General features: G+C 38.4%; 1 protein-coding gene across 13 annotated transcripts in view; it reads right to left on the bottom strand.

Moving 5' to 3' along the window:
- PEAK1 (pseudopodium enriched atypical kinase 1) overlaps positions 1-21,415 on the bottom strand; it is a 331,862-nt gene that overhangs the window by 303,575 nt on the left and 6,872 nt on the right. For 4 of the 13 annotated variants that reach the window (XM_058294571.1, XM_058294567.2, XM_058294573.1 and 1 more), the window contains exon 2: positions 11,220-11,299. The exons of the other annotated variants lie outside the window; for them this stretch is intronic. The gene's annotated coding sequence lies outside the window, so the exon portion shown is untranslated. The remainder of the gene's footprint in view (positions 1-11,219; positions 11,300-21,415) is intronic. 13 annotated transcript variants of the gene reach the window in all.

Below are 21,415 nucleotides of genomic sequence, written 5' to 3'. Positions count from 1 at the left end.
GTAACATCTCCAAAAAGAGAAGCTTAATTACCTAATTTCAACACTTTCCCACAAATCTAACATCAATCTTTAGTAAAATAATGCTGTGCTATGTACTATGCTAACGAAAAATGCCAGAGGGTGAAAAAATCAAACAACAGACATCATTTGTTCATTAACAACAAATCAAGGAAGACCAGCCTGATTTTTCTGGTAGTTATTAAATTAGAAACTTGAAAAGAGAAAAATAAAGAACACAATATATTTTAATTTTAATATTTAATAAAAGTTTTTAAAAGTCTCACTAATCTTAATTTGAAATAAGCATGTAAATTAGCTTGGCTATTAAAACTGCCATATGAATTTAAATAGAAAAAGTATACAAAAGAATTTGTAAGTAACAGTAATAGCAGCTACAATTTATTGAGTACTTACATAATGTATCAGACAGAATGCAAGATGTTTTATATAGATTAATTTTCACAACCACCTTACAAGGCAGAAAGCAACATCCCTAACTTACTGATGATGAAATTGATGCTAAAAATAACCTTGCCAAGGCCAGCTAGTAAATGCAAAGTAAAGATTCAAATCCATAGCTGACTTGACTCTCCAGGGCTTATGCTGGCCACACACCCTCAACATCTGACTAGACGGTCTCAAATGGAATTAAAGTCAGCCAACTTAGCATTGAAGTTCCACAGTGTATTAGCCATTGCAAAGATCCACTATCGCAATGGGATTTGAACATCTGAATGTCTAAGAAAAGTATTAATTTAGTAACTATATTTCTGACCCTGATTTGGAATATCAAGAATGTTGCTAGTTATCTTAAGGGTTGTCATAAAATTCTGTCTTCATAAAACTCACTATGGGGAAACAGACTTTGGCCCAGTGGTTAGGGCGTTGTCTACCACATGGGAGGTCCCCGGGTCAAACCCCGGGCCTCCTTGACCCGTGTGGAGCTGGCCCATGCACAGTGCTGATGCGCGCAAGGAGTGCCCTGCCACGCAGGGGTGTCCCCGCGTAGGGGAGCCCCATGCGCAAGGAGTGTACCCATAAGGAGAGCCGCCCAGCGCGAAAGAAAGTGCAGCCTGCCCAGGAATGGCGCCGCCCACACTTCCCCTGCCGCTGATGACAACAGAAGCGGACAAAGAAACAAGACGCAGCAAAAAGACACAGAAAACAGACAACCGGGGGAGGGGAGGGGAATTAAATAAATAAATCTTTAAAAAAAAAAAAACTCACTATGAGTTAAATTATAAGGGAAAAAAATTACTAGACACTTAGATGGAGAGGGAGTAAAATGCTAAGGAAGGAAAAAATCAATTATAATATTAATAATTTTTATATGTTTAGAATCTTCTATAAAGAAGCTATAAATGGGATACAGGCATTCATGACAGAATTAAATACAAGAATCAAGATCCATGAAAAATAAAAAATAATACAAGAATAACATAAAGAAGAAAATATGAGATTCGATCAGAGCAAATATAAGTTAAAATACATGGGATGAAAAAAATGACAGTTTGACTAAAAGGAAAGTATTAAAAAACAACCATTCTCCAATTTTTATGAACACAGTACAAATTCAGCAGAAAAAAAATTTGTTTATTTAAAAAGTCTGTCACCTTGAATATCTCTTCTGAATAAATTTATATATGAAAAGTTACTACATAAATAAAGTAGGGAGAAAGACCAGGACACCTATCAAAGGCATACAATAACTGTTTTTTGTTTGTTTGTTTTTTAGATTTATTTTTATTTATTTCTCTCCCCGCCCCCGGGTTTTTGTGTGTTCTTCTGTGCCCACTTGTATTCTTGGCAGCACTGGGAATCTGTGTCTCTTTTTTTTGGTTGCGTCATCTTGCTGCATCAGCTCTCCGTGTGTGCGGTACCACTCCTGGGCAGGCTGAGCTTTTCTCGCGCTGGGCGGCTCAATACAGGGTGCACTCCTGCGCATGGGACTCCCCTACGCAGGAGACATCCCTGCATGGCACAGCACTCCTTACATGTGGCAGCACCGCACATGGGCCAGGAGGCCCAGAGTTTGAACCCTGGACCTCCCATATGATAGGCAGATGCTCTATCAGTTGAGCCATGTCCGCTTCCCAACAAATGTTTGATGAACAAGTAAATGGCTTGGTTAAGTAAGATGAAAAGTGAAAATGAATAAGAAAGGGAAAACCAAGGGAAAGGAGTTGGCCTTTCTTCAAGTTCCTCCTCAGGAAAATAGAACCTGTTTTCTTGATGATCTCAACTACTGAAAACAAAAGTTCTTCAGAATATATCTTCTCTGGGAGAAATCTCCTTCTCATATTGTGGAGAGAAGGCATTACATCCAAAATGACACCCTTCCTTACTCTGAACAGCCTTTGTGGAAATACCTGCAATTCCTCTATCTCCCATAACATATTTCACATACCACCCTTTCTGGGTCTACTGATTTTATGAATTGAATATTAATGTTTATCAGAATAAAGAAAAATGTTAAGAATTTTTTGTTAGGTTTTTGTTTTGTTTTGTTTTGCTTTGTTTTTGAGGTACCTGGGGCCAGGGATTGAACCTGGGATCTCATACGTGGAAAGCTGGCGCTCAACCCCTGAGGCACACTGGCTTCCCTGAGTTGGTTTCCCCATTTGATTTGCTTGTTTTTTGTTTTTGTTTTTTCAGGAGGCACCAGGAACCACCTGGGACCTCCCATGTGGGAGGTGGGAGCTCAATCACTTGAGCCACATCCATTTCCAAGAGTTATTTTTGATACACAGGAACCATGACACAATATGGATACCTTACAGTGCAAAGACAATTGTCATTTGAAAAATCACAAATATCCTTCACAAAGATGAAGCCATTTGTAAATGAAGTTTTTCAAAAAGGCTTTGTTATATGAGCTATATTCTACTCTTAAAAAAAGAAAACCATGCCTTTAACAAAAAAACTGTAGTATTTACAACTCTCATTTATGGATGTTTGTTATAACCTCCTATATAACATCAACTGTTATCACTTGCTAATTCAAAAATCACCTTACAGACCAACTCCTTTACTTGACCTAATGAAACTTACTGAGCTTCTACAAATAAAGACTGCACATGATCTATTTTTTCTAGCACAAAAATGCCTATGTGATCAAGCAAGTTTAGATGAAGAACAACTTTCCTCATTATACCAAATAACTAGCCTATAATATGGATATGCTATTGTTGGACACATGAATTTAAAACTTGCCTATCTGTCATATTTTCTAAAACTATAAGCGTCTAAGGACTTTGCTGATTCTGGATAGCTACACTATGCATATCCCATAAAAATTAAGCAAGTAAATAATGTGTAGATCCTATTTCACTTGTGAAAAGGTCAGCCACATAGCAGTTTTACAAAGCATCTCATTTCTTTAGCAAACTATTAAAAGATGATCTGGCTTTCTTTGACATATATGAATAGTGTAAGTCATAAGCAAAGGCTAAATGAAATGATCCACAGAAATTCTTGTTTCTGACAAAATATGGAATTCAATAGACCAGAGACCAGGAATCTTGCTATTTTAAGCTATATTTACAACATTATAAACCATATTTAATTAGGGTTTTATTATGTCGGGCTTAATTATAGTTTGTATTTTATTACATTTTAAGTTATCAAAAAATAACAAATCTTTCCCTTTGCTGATATTCTAATGCATTTTTAATCCTACTGTGCACTATAAATTTATAACAATAACATTTTATGTCCTAGTGGTTTTTGGAATGTTGATACCATTGCGTATTTATTTGTTGAAATAAATAAATCCTTTAAAAAAATCACATCGTCATTTCTTGGCCCTGGAAAATAGCAATGTCAAAAACTCAACAGACAGCAAATAAATTAAGGCATATTTGAAATATTATTAAAGGATCCTGAAGACCAAATCTGGGTAAAAATACAAAAGAGACCTTCAATCTCTTTGATTCATTCACATATCATTGATAGAAAAGAGGGAATCAGCACGTTCTTAGCCAAGCGTGAACATGTTTGTTGAGATGGACTATGTATGTAGCCCAAGGATTTTGTTTTGCCCTCTTCATCTTTCCTTGGTCTGCAAGAAATAATTGTAGCTCACCTGAGATGGTCTTTAGTTGATTTGTTTTTTAAAGAGATGTATCTGTTTAAATGGGACTTGCCTAAAACCACTGCATTCTTCTCCAGTGAGATTCCAAATTATACTGGCAATGAATTAACTGTTAATTTCTATAACAAGAAAAGTAGTTGAGTTACATGTATTTCAAGTGGAAACTCAAAAGATTTGGGGGTATCCAGAGCAAGGTCTTCCCATAAGCAGCAAAATTATCTAGCCACCATTCTGAGAGTTCCCTGAATTAGCATTCTCCATAGAGCTACCTCTGAAGAATACATGGAGGAATAAAACATAAAAGACTTCCATTATTAAGATACAAAGTTAACTCTAAAGAAATGATCTATACTGATATATGTACCTATGCCAAGTTTATATAACTTAAAAATATGATTTATAAAACATCCTTATTGTTACAATTCTGTATCCTCTAGTAAAGAATGGCAGGACACTGAGGGAAGTCACATGCTAACTGGACATACTAGGCCAAGTTATCTACATCCAATATATGCAGATCCAGAGGGTTCTTGTGAACATTCTAGGAACGTATGTCTAGTGTGGGAGCTATTCACTGCCAACCCAGGTGTACACCAAACTTTAGGTAATACAACAGGGACCCTTGAGAAGATTAATTAGGCCCATAGTTTTCGTAACAGATTTAATCAGCTTCAGGAAAGGGGCTAAAGGCTCTTAAAAAAGGAAAGCTTTCCATTTACAGGAGCCCTTGCCTAGGAGATATCACTGTAGTTGCATTACAACGGGGCCTGTTGTAACCAAACATGTATAGATCTAGGATCTCATTTCTTCCTAGCAAAAATGGGAGTTTTCAATCTTTAATTAGAATAACCACCATTAACTCTCCCAACCCCCTATTTTGAGCACTAAAAAATCCTAACTTTTCCTTTCTTTACTATATTCCCTTGTCTGAAAAATAAATAAACTTAGCTTTATTTTATTTTGTTTTAGCACCAGTGGTCTTTGTTTTATTCTGCAACAAAAATGAACCAAACAACTGTTTTTCCAGAATACTCTCTTGCTCTCTCCCTCAATGTCCACCAAAAGCAAATCAGAACTGGACTGAGAGCTGGTGGTGCTGGTCAAAAGCATGGTTTGCCCTAGCAAGACATGATGGGAAAGCCACATAGGTCTGAATGATGATTATGTCATGCTACTGGTGTACCTGAAAATCTGCCAGACAATTAGAACCATCACTTCAGCAAAAACAGCAACTCTTTGAGCACTGAATGGTGGTGCTGACAAGTGAGATGGAAGGAGGAAGAACTTAATTTTTTATTCATCTTTTTGCTTATCACATACAGAGTCCAACTGCCAAATAGATAAGAGAAAATCAATTAAATAACAATTGTTTGTCCACCGATGGCAGGCATCCCCCTACTATTCTAAATGGCAGATGAATAGATATGTTGCTGGAAACATAGGTACATCACTTTTACCAAACCAAGACCATTTTCACACAATCTTTTATAAAGGACATATTCTTTAGGCAATTTCAAAGTGAAAAGTATTCAAATAAAAGATTTACTTAGACAATAGAAATTAATAACATGATTTGTCTTATTAGGTCAGACCCAATTCCCCAAGCTTCCTTCTCCCCATTCACAGAGAATATTCCAGGAGTTTTATGGAACCCAATCAAATGCAACAAAATGCCACTGCAGATTTTTAAATAAGAAATATGATGAAAATCATGTTATAAGAAAACTAATAATATGATATGGCAACCCAGGACTGCAATTAGGAGATAATGAAAGGAGAGACTAACTCAACAAGAGATGATAATTGGTCTAGAATGTTATCCTTGAACTTTCTATGTAGGTAACTGTTAAAGTATACATCAAAATCCAGTAACCACACACTTTTCAGAACCCTGCCCAAACCTTTCCTATTTGGGATGTGCTGCATAGCATCCTGATGTCACCAGTGTAAAAGAAACCAAAAAAAGAAGCTTTGAGCAAACCCCACCCAAAACTCTGATATACAAGCAAAATGTACAGCCTCAAACTGGTGGCAAACCCCAAATCCACTGCAACACCCTATTCAACATAGTCTTATAACAACACTTATTCATGAGGGAGCAGGCTGGTGACCAAACTGTGACTCCTAGGCAGAGTGAGGAAGAGCTAACCAATAAGATAAGAGATTTTTAAGCCCTTGCCCTAATTAATAATCTGCCAATCCGATGCCTCCCAGTCAGCATACCCTATTAACATAAAATGCTAGTTTAGCTTCGAAACCCTAGCCAATGTTCCCATGCAGAACCCAAAGACAAACCAATTAGAGCCTCGCAGCTTAAGCCTCAACCCCCAGGATGGCTGCACAGTGTAACCTGTATCTAACATGGCCTCAAAGCCCTGGGCACGCTTTCATCTGCACCCTGGTCACCCAGGCTGTGACACTGAACTATGGCGTGCCTCTATCCTCCCCCCGGGCCAAGTTTGAGTTGTACCACGGAGGGCGCTTCCCGCTTTGCCCCAGTCACCCCAGCTGTAACACTGAGCTGTGGGGCGCACTTCCATCCTTACCCTGGCCAGGCTAACACTCAAGCTGTAACACTGAGCTGTAATTAAATAAATGTCTGGTTTCTGCACTGAGGTCACGTTTCTTCATTCTGAAATCCATCTGAACCAGGAATAAAAGTAGCGATAAAATTTGGCAATAACAACTAAATTGAGGAATTCTACAAAATCAACAGTTCTAAGGACAGAGATACAATCTAGCATAAGATACATGAATGGGTCTTGCTTTGCTTTTTGTTATAACTTTGGCCAATCTAGCTAATCTTTTCTATTTCTTAAACTCAAAAAATGTAGAAACTGAAAGTTACTATTTTTAAATGTATTTAAGTCATTTGGTGCACCTTACTCAGTTATTCCAGCTCTGAAACTAAACTAAACTACCTAGTCATAAGAACATACTTAGAATTAAACACTAAAATACAGATGGCAAATAAAAATAGTCAACTTAAAACAGAAGGTTAAATTCTATCAAAATAACTTACAACAGTACTTCAGTAATAAAGACATATTAGTAGACTCATGTAGACTGGTAATACAATGGGATTTCCCTTATTTATTTGAGGATAAAGAAAGGAGAAAATAAATTAGGGGAGCAGATGTGGCTCAAGTTTCTAACATGGGAGGTCCCAGGTTTGGTTCCCAGTGTCTCCTAAAAAAGCAGGCAACAAGCAAATCATACAAAGAAACCAACTTAGGGGAGCCAGTGTGGTTCAGTAGTTGAGCACCTGCTTCCCATACACAAGGTCCCAGTTTCAATCCCAGGCCCCTGGTGCCTCAAAAAAAAAAAAAAATTTTTTTTAAGTATTCTAAAAATCAAATAAAAAGTAAAGGACACCAAATCTAACTAGAGTTGAAATTCGGTACAAAAAAATGCAAATACAGTAAAACACTTTATCTTTACTCTTCCCACTGTTGCCAGCCGCCTGGCTTTAGATGTTCTCATGCATAGGAAATAGCAACAATGCCATTTTCCTTTCAAATGCAATCAGGTTTCGGCAAACATAAGTCAGTATGTCAGTTAAAAATAGAAACTCGGGAAAACAGACTTGGCCCAGTGGTTAGGGCATCCGTCTACCACATGGGAGGTCCGCGGTTCAAACCCCGGGCCTCCTTGACCCATGTGGAGCTGGCCCATGCGCAGTGCTGATGCGTGCAAGGAGTGCCCTGCCACGCAGGGGTGTCCCCCGCGTAGGGGAGCCCCACACGCAAGGAGTGCGCCCGTAAGGAGAGCCGCCCAGCGCAAAGGAAAGTGCAGCCTGCCCAGGAATGGCGCCGCCCACAGTTCCCTTGACGCTGATGACAACAGAGGCAAACAAAGAAACAAGACACAGCAAATAGACACAGAGAACAGACAACCGGGGGAGGGGGGGAAATTAAATAAATAAATCTTAAAAAAAAAAAAAAATAGAAACTCAACCCATAATGTGATTTGGCAAATAAATACTTAAGCACTGAATAGTCCCTCCCTTGAATGGTATTGCATTTTCCATTTATCACTTTTAAATATACCAAAGAAAACTGAAAATCTGCACATGTAGTTGAGTAAATAACAGCGTCTACATTAATAATCCATTATGTAAGACCCTTATAAAGCATACACGGGGAGCAAAATTATTCCATTTTGGAAACAGAACTCCCTGTGAGAGCAGTCCTTAGTTGTGATATTTCAAACCACTGCTTTTATTTCTATATAAACACTATTGTAAAAAAAAAACAAAAAACACTATTGTCACTTTAAGTCACAATAAGTTAGCAGTCAACTCTGCCAGAAGCTTAAAGGGCTATTTTCATAAACATGTGTGCCAAGTGCCTTCACTGGACCAGATCCATTCAGGGATCTTAAAATAGGCCCACATAAAAAAAGTTTTACTAAAACATAGCCAAACCCATAGAGTTATGTATTGCCTATAGCTAATTTTGCTCTACAAAGGCAATTGACTGGTTGTGACATATACTATATAGCCCCCAAAGCCTAAAATACTAAATATCTGGTTTTTTACAGAATAAGTTTACCAATCCCAGGACTTGTACAAAATAAACTAGATAAAATTTTCTCTACATTGTCTCCACTGTTCATCTATCTATGAAATGAAGGTAACAAAGGGCTTACAGAGCTCCTTAAATGCAATTAACTTCTTAATATTTATACTACTTGAAATTCATATATAAGATACTTTCCTGAAACACTAAGCAGAGTTGACTCAGCAATTCAGGTGAAGCTAAAATCTTCGCAGACTCAAAATGTAAAATATCTACACCCTAGCACCACCCTAATTACTATTACTCAGCAAGAAGTATGATATTGTCATAAAAAAAGGTTGAGTAATGACAGAAGTCTTTTTGTGTACCACTTTTTCTACTAAAAAGATTTTCAAGTAAAAAAACAAAAATGGCTAACAGTGGTTAAAATAAATGCACTTTAAAGTTTGTAAATAGAAAACAATTGGTGGTACATTTTCAATAACGCTGTTAATTTAACTAATTTAAAAATGCAAAGCCATTTTTAAAAATTTTCAAGTGAAAACTCCAAGTGCTAAACTCCAGGTTAAAATACAGCATACACAGATAAACATCTGCTGAGTAAAAGAAAAGTCATGTGGATGCTCAGGTTGTTACCTTCACTGCAATTATTTTGTGGTTTACAATTTTCACTTTCCAAAGTTACTAATATAGAATGGGCCGAGGGATCTTTTTTCTAATCGAGCACTCCCAAAGCCACTGTCATTAGGAAGGCTATACTGGGGATCAGGTACCAATGTTGTCTCAGCTGCAGTGGAGATGGACCAAAAAATCACTTTGTATGAATATAATTCACAGAAAACCGTGAGGCCTGAAAATCACATTTGTAAAAGGAGGGAGGGGTAGTGACCTCAGATTTGATCCTGGTGATAGCAGAGGTACTTTAGATGCCATCTGCACTAGGGCCATTGGTCTTCTGAACATCTGCCTCCTGAAGTCAATGACTACAGATCAGTTAACATCATTTAGAATTTCCAAAGGGCTGGGTTTAGAAAAGTATATGAAGGAGGAAGGAGCCTGGGTTTTGGAATGAGTCCATAAAGATCTAATTTGAATTGTGACTCTAATGATTATTTCATATGTCATCTTGGGTAAGTTATTTAAACTCTCTGAGCCTCAGTCTCTTCATGAAGATGATGATGGTAACTACTTTCATAAGATTATTATGAGGATTCAAGGAGATATCCTAACAGGGCCTGACAAATGGAATGCAAATATAAAGTCACGGATATTAATAAATAGGGAAGCGGACTTGGCCCAATGGATAGGACGTCCGTCTACCACATGGGAGGTCTGCGGTTCAAATCCCAGGCCTCCTTGACCCATGTGGAGCTGGCCGACACGCAGTGCTTTTGCGTGCAAGGAGTGCCGTGCCACGCAGGGGTGCCCCCACGTAGGGAAGCCCCACGCGCAAGGAGTGTACTCCGTAATGAAAGCCACCTAGCATGAATAGAAAGTGCAGCCTGCCCAGGAATGGTGCCACACACACGGAGAGCTGACACAGCAAGATGATGCAAGAAAATGAGACACAGTTTACCGTGCTGCTGACATCAACAGAAGTGGACAAAGAACATGCAACAAATAGACACAGAGAACAGACAACTGGGGTGGGGGGGAAGGGGAGAGAAATAAATAAAATAAATAAATCTTTACAAAAATTAATAAATAAATAGCAGTTAAACATATATAGAACTATAGGTCAGGCATATATTCCTCAGCATCTACTCCTCAAAAAACCTATTAGGGTAGGTCCTATTATTATCCTTAAACAACTCACCCAAGGTCACATCACTAACAAGTAGCAAAGCCAGAGGTGGCCCCAGGTAATGTGTTTCCAGTGACCATGCTCTTGATTTATTATTTATTCTCCCCCCTCCCCTGGTTGTCAGTTCTCTGTATCTATTTGCTGTGTCTTGTTTCTTTGTCCGCTTCTGTTGTCGTCAGCGGGACGGGAAGTGTGGGCGGCGCCATTCCTGGGCAGGCTGCACTTTCTTTCATGCTGGGCGGCTCTCGATATGGGGCGCACTCCTTGCGCGTGGGGCTCTCCTACGCCGGGGACACCTTTGCGTGGCACGGCACTCCTTTACGCGCATCAGCATTGTGCATGGGACAGCTCCACATGGGTCAAGGAGGCCCCGGGTTTAAACCACGGACCTCCCATGTGGTAGAAGGAAGCCCTAACCACTGGGACAAGTCCGTTTCCCGTGACCATGCTTTTAACTACCTCATCATACTGCAGATGTTAGATGAGCCTCCTTGTATCCCTTAGACTGGCTCTATGTAAAACACAATGTTTGAAGCCCTTCTTCATTGACATTTGAATTTTGAAAAATAGATTTCTGGGAAATGGATGTGGCTCAACAAGCTGGGTGCCCACCTACCACACGGGAGGTCCTGAGTTCAAGATCTGGTTCAGGCCCCATGTCTCCTAAAAAAAGAAGACGAGCAGACACCACCCTGCTGCAAATGAGCTAGAAGTCGCTCCCACTGAAACAAACAGATGTTACAAGCCAGCAGGCACCACAGCCTGTGGAGAGCCAATGTGGCTCAAGCCATTGGGCACTCACCTCTCATATAGCCTGGTTTCAGTTTCCAGAGCCTCCTGGAGAAGGCGAGCAAACAATGAACAGACAGACAAGAGAACCATCTGGGGGAGGGGGGATAAATAAAGAAAAATAAAGTAAATAAATAAATCATTAAAAAAGAGAGAGAAAAGCCATCTACATTTTTAAAAAATAGATTTCTTTTGGAAACAATGACCCTTTGGTGCTAAAGCATTGTTGATAGGACAAAGCTAATAATACTATGGTCATGAGCTCAATATCTACTTAGGCCACTCCAATTAGGAAAACATTTTCCCAAACCACAGAAAATTTAGGTTGACTTTGTCTACACCCATCAGAAAAGGGCTAAGTGAAAGAACAGAAAGAACCACAGAACAAATATCTCTTTTCTCCAAGAATATAGCTCAGAAGGGATTTTGGTGGCATCATACACTGAAACTGAGAGACGTATGGGTCTCTCCAAGTCCCACAGTTAGTTATTCATCATGTCAGACCATGTACAGGAGGAGCTTGCTATTACAGCACTGTCGAGATTCCTACTGAACTGCAAATTCAATGCCTCATTAATGTAATACCACAATTGAAAAGATACATATTAGCTGATGGTTAGTAGAAATATATTAGAAATCAGCAGGTGGGAAAGGAGTCTCTTACCAAATACCTTTTAACAATCTACTTGAACAAGTCACAATAAACTTAAGTATGAAGGAAATGAAGACATATAAATTAGAAACATTCCTAACGCTTTTCTCAATTGTTTCTGTTCTCAACCTAGAAAAAGTCTTCAACAGAAGTTATCTTCCCCTTCCTTATGTATTCCCCACAAGAAAATTACCCTTAAGGCTTGATTACATTCCTGATCATCTTTTCTACAAAAATAATTGCCTCCTTAAATTAATAAATGATAAAATTCCTTCTTCCTAAAAAAAAAAAAAACATGCAACATGCTATTAAAATGGTGAATTATCAGAAGCTTTACTACCTTCTCAGAAGAGTGAGTTTTCATTGCCCAGGAGTAAACATAATTAGTTTGCTCCTAAAATAATTTGTAGTGTAGGAATTTCCTCATAGTAGGTTACAAATATTTGTCTTTAACATACCTTTTGTTTAAGGAAAAACAGATGGAATTGTTGTTCAAATCTAAAACAATCACATAAGGGACGTAATTTCATTATGTGTTAACAGCTGATGTTTTCAACTTTTCTTATGCCAATCCTGACTAATGCATATGTGTCCTCTTTTAGCAGAAATGAAATCTTTGACTCCAACAGGAAGCGTACTCTCCAGTGACATACTCTAGCAGCAAAATTAAGATGAAATAACTAAAATGAGCAAACAAGATAAGACATTACCCAGGAAAAAGTCTTACAAGAATTACCTGGGGAAACTTATAAGAATTTCAAAGAAATAAATAACAATTATCTTTTCTTCTATAGCCAAAAGAAAAGAAAAAAAAATCAACTAGTAGTAAAGCAGAAAGAGGGACAAAATATACATTGCAAAGGAAGAATTACCAGACTTGGCTCAATACAAGAATAAAGAAAACAATGTACCAAAATTGACTTCAGCATTTCAGTGGCTAGGCTGACTTTGTGGATGATGGACTCCCTGACAAATCCAAAAGCTACAGAACTGGCTGATGTGGAAGGGAGGTAAGGTCAGTTTTATCGGGTTGAGATGAATATTAATAAGTGAGTATGTATACTATATATTAAGCATATGCAGCTGGATCATGAATAAATTGAAGATGCAAATTTTAGGCCTCTTGTAGGGATTTAAAACATGATAACCCATCTCCCCAACATATCAGAGTTAGACTCATTTATAATTTTCCTACCCATGGTTCTTCTGCCTCATTTATTTGAGCCTATAATTAGCGCTACACCCATTAAACATATGTCCCAGAGACTTAAATATTCTGGCTGTTCATATGCCAGTGGAGCCCTGAATCTCAGCAGAGTTGCAGCCAACACCTATTCTCCAGTTCATTAGACTCACCCAGGAAAAGTAACAAAAGGATGATGATGGACAACACCCAACGCAAGAAGCAGAGTCTATCTTCAACTGCAAGCAAGACAGCTCCATCCATCTGCCCCATGGGATCTAAGCCTCTCTCAATCAGAAACAGAGTTAGTATCACCATTCCAAAATCCTCAAGATTGAGGAACTAACAAACATAAGGGGGGGATGTAATTATGGACTAAAGTAGACTTATTATTATTGTATTAATGTAAAAAACTTGTAACACTGATATAAAGGCAGTGTTCACCAGAGGTTCTGAGGGGAGGGAGAGGGAAGAATTGGTGTAACATAGGGCATTTTTGGGACACTGGAATTGTTCGGCATGATACTGCATTGACAGATACAAGCTGTGATACATTTTGTCAAAACCTATAAAATTGTGCAGTATAAACCATAACATAAACTACAGACCATCCTTAGCAGCAGTGCTTCACTATGTGTTCATCAATTGTAATAAATGTACCACGCTAATGAAAGATGATGTTAATGGGGGAGGGGTGGGATATATGGGAATCCCCTATATTTTCTATTTAACATTTACGTAATCTAAAGTTCCTTTAAAAATAAACAAAAAATATATTAACTTTTTAAAAAAACAGATGAAAATGTTAAATTACCAAAATGTTAAATTACTTTTAGATAAGAGCTAAAGCCTGAGTGACAGATGCGACATGCTAACATACAGCTAATGAAATTCATATCTGAACCCTTGCTATATTATAAACACCTCCTGAGATCGTTTCAGCAATTATTCCGTGTTTACTTCCTTGCTCCTTGCTTAAATATTCCAAATAAAATACAGAAGCTTCACACTGGCATTTCATTTCTAGAAAGATATAATTTAATACTATGACAACAAACTCCAGAACACTTAACTGAATCTTCTCTCCCTGCTCCAAAGAATACTTGCAATTAGCCTTCTCTGAACCTTATCTACATTAAGCCATCACTTAGCCCATATACCTTTAACACTTCATCTTGAGCATTTTTTTCTAATTATATATAACATTTTCATTTCTATTTTTTCCTTTCCACTGGTAATATTACTCTCATCCTTTCTTCTACAGATAATTTCAAGTATGAATTTGAATCTCCAAGGTAAGACTTCATACTAAAGGGGAAAAACCCTCCATCAGACAGGACAGCAGCCTTTCATGAAGCACTTCAATACAAGAGATGCTTGAATGGTATCTACCACTATGTTACCATCGTATCCTATAGTTACAACCTATACTTGGTCCACATTTATTAATTTAACTTTCTTCATATTTTCTTTCCACCTGTTTACCTTCTTTTGCCTATTATGTTTATTTGGTCTTATAATTTACAAGCTTTATTAGGAAAAATTTTGACCCTAATTTTGGACTTCAGCTTTCTAATCTTGAGCAAACATGAAAAGGTTGTAGAGTGAATTGATCTGTGTGTCACTAAATGTCTGTTGTATCAGTTTGATATAGATATTGGAATTATGAATTCCAAAATAGGTATTGGATTATGTTTGTAATCTGGTCTGTACCTGGGCATGATTGAGTTATGATTAGGGCTTGATTAGGCCATGTCATTAGGGCCTTGGGATGGCAAAGGACAGAGTTGAGGGTTTTTGATGTTGAAGTGTTTTTTTTTCTCATTTTTTAAAACATTTCTCTCCCCTTCCCTCTGCCCCCCCCCCCAGTTGTCTGCTGTGTCCATTTACTGCGTGTTTGTCTGTGTCCGCTTGAATTCTTGTCAGTGTCACCCAGAATCTGTGTCTCATTTTGTTGTGTCATCTTGCTGTGTCAGCTCTCCGTGTGTGTGGTGCCATTCCTGGGCAGGCTGCACTTTTTTTGCACTGGGCAGCTCTCCTTACGGGGTGCACTCCTTGCGCGTGGGGCTCCCCTACACGGGGGACACCCCTACATGGGGGACATCCCTGCCTGGCAGGGCACTCCCTGCACGCATCAGCACTGCGTGTGGGCCAGCTCATCACACGGATCAGGAGGCCCTGGGTTTGAACCTTGGACTTCTCATGTGGTAGACAGATGCCCTATCCATTGGGCCAAATCCACTTCCTGAAGATGTTGGAGTTTTAATGTTGGAGTTTGATGCTGAAGCCTTAAGCTAGAGCCCTGGGAAGTAAGCATACAAAGGAAAGAGAAGCAAGCCCCAGGAAGAGAGGAACCCTGAGCCCAGGAAGAAGCAAGCCCTGGGAAGAAAGGAATCCTGAACCCAGAAGCAAGGCCCTGGAAGGGAGGAACCCAGGAAGCCTGAACCCTCGCAGATGTCAGCAGCCATCTTGCTCCAACATGTGAAAATAGACTTTGGTGAGGGAAATAACTTATGCTTTATGGTCTGGTATCTGTAAGCTCCTACCCCAAATAAATGCCCTTTATAAAAACCAACTAATTTCCAATATTTTTCATCAGCACCCCTTTGGCTGACTAATACAGCTGTGTTACTTTGGGTAAGTTATTTAACCTTTCTGAACCTCAGATTCCTCATTTACAAATGGGAGATATCACCTACCTTGCCGGGATGTTTTCCAAATTAAAAGAAAGGAAATGTAACAAATGTAGCATAATAATGGTAAAAAGTATTTAATAATTGGTGGCTATATGTAAAAATGTGTTATCAAAGTAATTATCTCATAATCCATTACAGAGCTTTGCTACCAAAAACACTGAATACCTAATTCTGTCCTCAATTCAAAGACAGAGTACAAATGATATTGCTGCAATATTATTGGAGGAGGCATCAAGGGGAAATTTGGGCTACAACATCTGGGCAGGGAGAAGTCGAAATAAGAGATGAGGAAAGCCAAATCTCAAGGTTTGCTATGTTCCAGCATTCCTGTACACCCTTGAACATATTAAAATTTTGACTGCAAAGGGAAGATTTTAGTACATTTTCAAGCAAGGAGCTGCTACATTTCAGTCTCATGATTTCAAGCAAAAATGAAGATTAGTGCAAGTTGGCAAACAGTTTTTATTCGAACTTCATTGCTGATTTAAAGCATGGGATGATGAAAAGGAAGAGAATAATGATGATACATATATTCCCTTTACATCTAATATTTGAGACTTACTAGATTCCAGGAACTATGCTAAGTGTTTTGCATTCAATACTAATCCTCACAACAGTCCTATGAGGTGGATACTTTTATCCCATTTGACAAATTTAAAAAAAACCTAAGCTTCACACACAGGATTCAAACCCAGGTAATAGTGATGACTTCCAACTTCCTATAACACAGCAACAAGTCATGTGTTGACAGTAATACACTTACATTTCCCAGTCAGAGCTATTTGGGTATCTGTGTGGGAAGTGCAGCATCATATTCACTCAACTGTGTTACAAAAGCAGGAGGCAGGTAGAAGAAAGGGTTACATCCCAGAGTAGCAACTCTGGAATTTTCAAATATTAAAAATCATGACTGTCAAATTGAGCACGGGGATAATCAGAGCACTCCAGAGTAAAGGATCTCCACTTACTTTCCACCTGAGACATGGTGAAGAATGAAGGCATTAGAAGTTGAAGCTAAAAAAGAAAGGAAAGAAGAGAGAGAGAGGAGAAAAAGAGAAAGAAAGAAAAAGGGAAAGAAAGAGAGAAGAGTAGGGGAGTAGGTGTAGCTCAGTGGTTGAGCACTTGCTTTATATATACAAGGGAGGTCCCAGGTTCAATACCCCATACTTCCTTTAAAAAAAAAAAAAGAAAGAAAAGGTAGCTGTACCATCATATGCTCAACATACCTCCATGGGATGGGCAGGACTAGGCTCATCCTTCCTAGGGTGAGTAAAAAAGAGGCATGTATTTTCTCTGTATCAGGTAAGTATCTAGTAATATTTATTGAGCACTTACTTTATACCAGGCATGTTCTAAGCCCTTTAACTATATTGATCCTCAAACAACACTATGAAGCAGGTATTATTTTATTCCCATTTTACAGATGAAGTTACTGAGACAAAAAACAAATAATTTACTAAAGATCTCAAATTAAGGGAAATGTCAGTACCAAGATTCCATGAGGAAGTCTGGTTCCAGATCCCCAGCTCGTAAAGTAAAAACAAACTGCCTCTTAGCTTTTCCTGGGACATGACCTAGTGGACAGATGCCCTGAGGAATCCTAAGAACTTCTTACATGTGCCACAGTCAAAAAACAAACAAACAACCAACCACCACCACCACCTTTTGCCTATGCAGGAAAAGCCTAGGACTGTGAAGGCTCACTGCCATGAACCTTTGCCTTGAATCCCAGCCCCACAGGCTTAGAGAAAGTGCAATACTTCACTTAGGGCCCCTCTCTTCATCCCTGGGTAAACTATGCAGTAGGAATCTTCTTAGTGATCCTAGAAAATGATACTGGTTATATGGTGTTACTGACTGCTGGGTAGCATGGAACCAACACAGTTTCACATGAAGAACAGGAACATAGCCTTTACTCTGAAACAAGATCTGTTCATTAAAGAGTCCCTCAGTCTTCTGGTAGAGTTGTTCACTTATCATTCACTCACCAATATTTATTGTGAGGCTGATATGTGCCAGGCACTATTCTAAATGCTGGAACACAGCTGTGAAAAAGAGGTCCTATACCCATGGAGTTTAAATTCTACTGGGACAGAAATATGGGTTGTCTATAAAGGTCAGCACCAAGTACAAGAGACAAACATGCTGGCACCATCCTAAATTCAAGGTGAAAAAAAGATGTGGGGGAAAAGGGGCACTATATACTCTGAATGGCACAAATGCTGGAATCTTTTCAAATCTACAACTTGAGAACGCTGCACCAAATTATTGCACTACTGCCAAAGCTGCTGCCAGCTTGAAATGAAAGCAATGTGGTTGGATGGCACTGTTTTTGGCTCAGACTAAGATAATGGTGCCCACCTGCAAGCATCCAAAAGGAGAAGTGAAAATGACAAAGATACAGAGCATTTACCGCTTTTCAGATACACCCCTCTCCTCCCAAAAAAGGAAAGGATACCACTAGCAGAGAACTGTAAATTCCACCACCTCTTGACATTGTTAGTATCTGTGTTCAAAATGAGGGAGGAGAGAGGATAACAAGCAACAATAGAGGAGAATTTTTCCAGCAGCAAATAGAAGCTGAGGTCAGAGATGGTTCAGTCCTTTGCCCTGACAGAGCAGTCTACAGACCAAGAAATTGAGGGGAGAAGGGAGAACATCATGCGCACTAAAAATTGATTATTCACCTATAGGTCTCCAAAAGTGATAATACCAGAATGTGAAGCATGATGAAGCAACGGCATTACTATAAACTCTTGGCCTACAGACTATCTCGACGTCAGAATGGTCAAAAGAATGCCAAAGCACAAAATTATACCCATATGATTGCACTTGCCATGTAACACTGACATTCTCTTACACACTCTTGTATTCCCCTTCGGGCACCTGAGACATAGGAGAAACAGGACTGTGGTTCATTCAATTTTGTACCTTCAGCATACAGCATCAGGCCTATAGCAAAGTAGGTCTGTAGAAAATGCAGAGGATTTTTAGTAATAGAATTGCTTAAAAATGCATATCTAGCCATTAAGGGGGGAAAAAATCAACAAGGTAAGAAATTCTGAGAAACAGCAAGTTCCCTCTTCCTAGTCTTCAATTGTAGCCAATCGTTTCATTCAATCCATAGATCATGCACCTGTCACCTAACCATGTGGTCTACAGTGCCACTGTATATATTTCATTTCTAATGTATCTGTGCTAATTTCCTCTTATTAACAATTTAAACACTTACCGACATATGGAGAAAAAGAGGAAAAATCAAGTTTAATCTGATTATTTTTTCTGTCTCCAAATACTCAAGGAAGTGCAACCATTTTGGGTGGGGGTGAAAGTGAAGGAACATGATGAAAACAGAAAATTGTGCCAACTTACTCCAAGAGTGTATCATTTTGTTAATGCTATCTTGGTGCACCAAAAACATTCAACTGCTTTCTTTTTTTTTTTTTTTTTTTTTATAATGTTTTTTGTTTTGTTTTGTTTTTCTAAGATTTATTTTTATTTCTTTAATTCCCCTCCCCTCCCCCGGTTGTCTGTTTTCTGTGTCTTTTGCTGCATCTTGTTTCTTTGTCCGCTTCTGTTGTCGTCAGCGGCACGGGAAGTGTGGGCGGCGCCATTCCTGGGCAGGCTGCTCCCTCCTTCGCGCTGGGCGGCTCTCCTTATGGGTGCACTCCTTGCGCGTGGGGCTCCCCTACGCGGGGGACACCCCTGTGTAGCAGGGCACTCCTTGCGCGCATCAGCACTGCGCATGGGCCAGCTCCACACGGGTCAAGGCGGCCCGGGGCTTGAACCGGGGACCTCCCATGTGGTAGACGGACGCCCTAACCACTGGGCCAAAAGTCCGTTTCCCTCAACTGCTTTCTAAGTTCCTCACTTACTCCCTCAGAAAATATAAAGCAGACTGTCACACTGCTTTCACTATTTTATTTGAGACTGACTAACTTCATTCAGGGTGGATCAAAAGTGAGCCACTTTATTATAAAACATACCCTAAAAAATGAGGAATAACCAAATTTTCAATAGCTACAAATGACTCAGTGAATGAGTTGGCAGTTAACAGAAATTCATATCTGATGCTAGAAAAAGCTAATGTTTTCATGAAGTTCATTCTGAAATGCTGTTCTGGACAGATATTATTTGTTCTTGCATTATTTTGTTTTACTTTCACCCTAAACATTTATGAAATGCATCAACTGCAGAGGAAAAAGATGGATTTTCTCTCATCACTATAGAAACAAGAAGGCCATTCTTATTTGGGATCTTTTCTGGTTACGAGACCACAGTTCAGCAATCAAATTATTGCTTCCACAAGTTTGGCCTCCAATAAGTCTGTATTTGTCTCTCTCAAACACTACTTATTTTTTAGCTGATAAAGATTGGGTACAGTGAAAACAGTTAAGTGTCTCTCAACAACCAAGAAAACAAATTAACTGTTTACTCTAAAAAGAGGAAAAGACATTTAAGTGCTAGCCATCTTTTAAAATAAGACAAATACAACATTTTCAGAAATACATTTATTTACAACCAATATCTGATAAATAAAACATTAACAGTAAGTAAAAATACAACCACCACAGAAAATATGACTTATTGACTATAAGAGCAAAAATTTATCAGTTCTCATATTACAGCTAACATAAGAAGAAAGAGTATAAACCAAGTATAGTAAAATAAAATAAAAGCTTTCACTTGTAATACCCTTAGTTTAGGAGGTTCTTTCACATATATCCAGCCCTTAAATTCATCATCTATTAGCATCCATGTGTCAGAGACCCTATACTAAGTCTTGGGTACATAAAGATAAATATGGTTATGTCCCTTTAGTCTCCTTTTGTCTCATTTGATAATTAAAATCATATTAAGAAAAACAGACAGGATTATCCCTAAAGATGTTAAAGAATTTTTTCTTACGATCACAAACTAAGTTAAAAGCAACACTTGTTAAATCCTGTTCTATTATATATCCAGCTTATATTACAACCTTGGGGATCTTTTCTGATCATGCCAATTGAAAAAATCATTTTAAAAATTCATTTAAAAAGAATATTTTAATTGTTACTGTTTCTTAAGAACAATGCTAAGAATTATAACAACTGTTTTTTATATATAACTTATACATGCATAGGTAACACATGTGTGTGTGCTTATTACTCACTATATAAAGGTATTCTCTCCAAGAAAGGGTAACATTTCTTTGTCCTCAGGTCTTCAATTATAACAGGGAATTTGCAAAATTTTAGTTCCCCAAAATCCTTGAAATACAGAATTGATATCATAAACCAACTATTCTGAAGGCCTTTAGACAACTTCAAATTTAACAACGTTGTATGACATGAAGGCCCATAAATAAAGGAACATGAATTTTATTGAGACAAATGTTTAAAATCTCATGACACACCAAAACGAATGCTCAGCACCTACTGAAGAACTTGGCTTTGCTGTTTTCTTCTCATCTACCTCTCCAAAGTAACTGGGAAGTGCTACTTTATAACATCTTATGGAGAAAACTGTATGCTCTAGGACTGTACTAATGCTAGCCACATATGGCTAACTGAATACTAGTCCAAACTGACATGTTCTATAAGGGGGAAATACACACTACATTCAAATCTTAGTGAAAAATAGAATGCAAAACATCTCAAATTTTTATATTGATTACATGTTGCAATAATATTTGTTAT

Source organism: Dasypus novemcinctus, chromosome 3 (assembly GCF_030445035.2).
Source record: "Dasypus novemcinctus isolate mDasNov1 chromosome 3, mDasNov1.1.hap2, whole genome shotgun sequence".
Lineage (NCBI taxonomy): Eukaryota > Metazoa > Chordata > Mammalia > Cingulata > Dasypodidae > Dasypus > Dasypus novemcinctus.
Note: the sequence above shows the minus strand (reverse complement) of the source record. Positions and strands in the feature narration are given on the sequence as shown.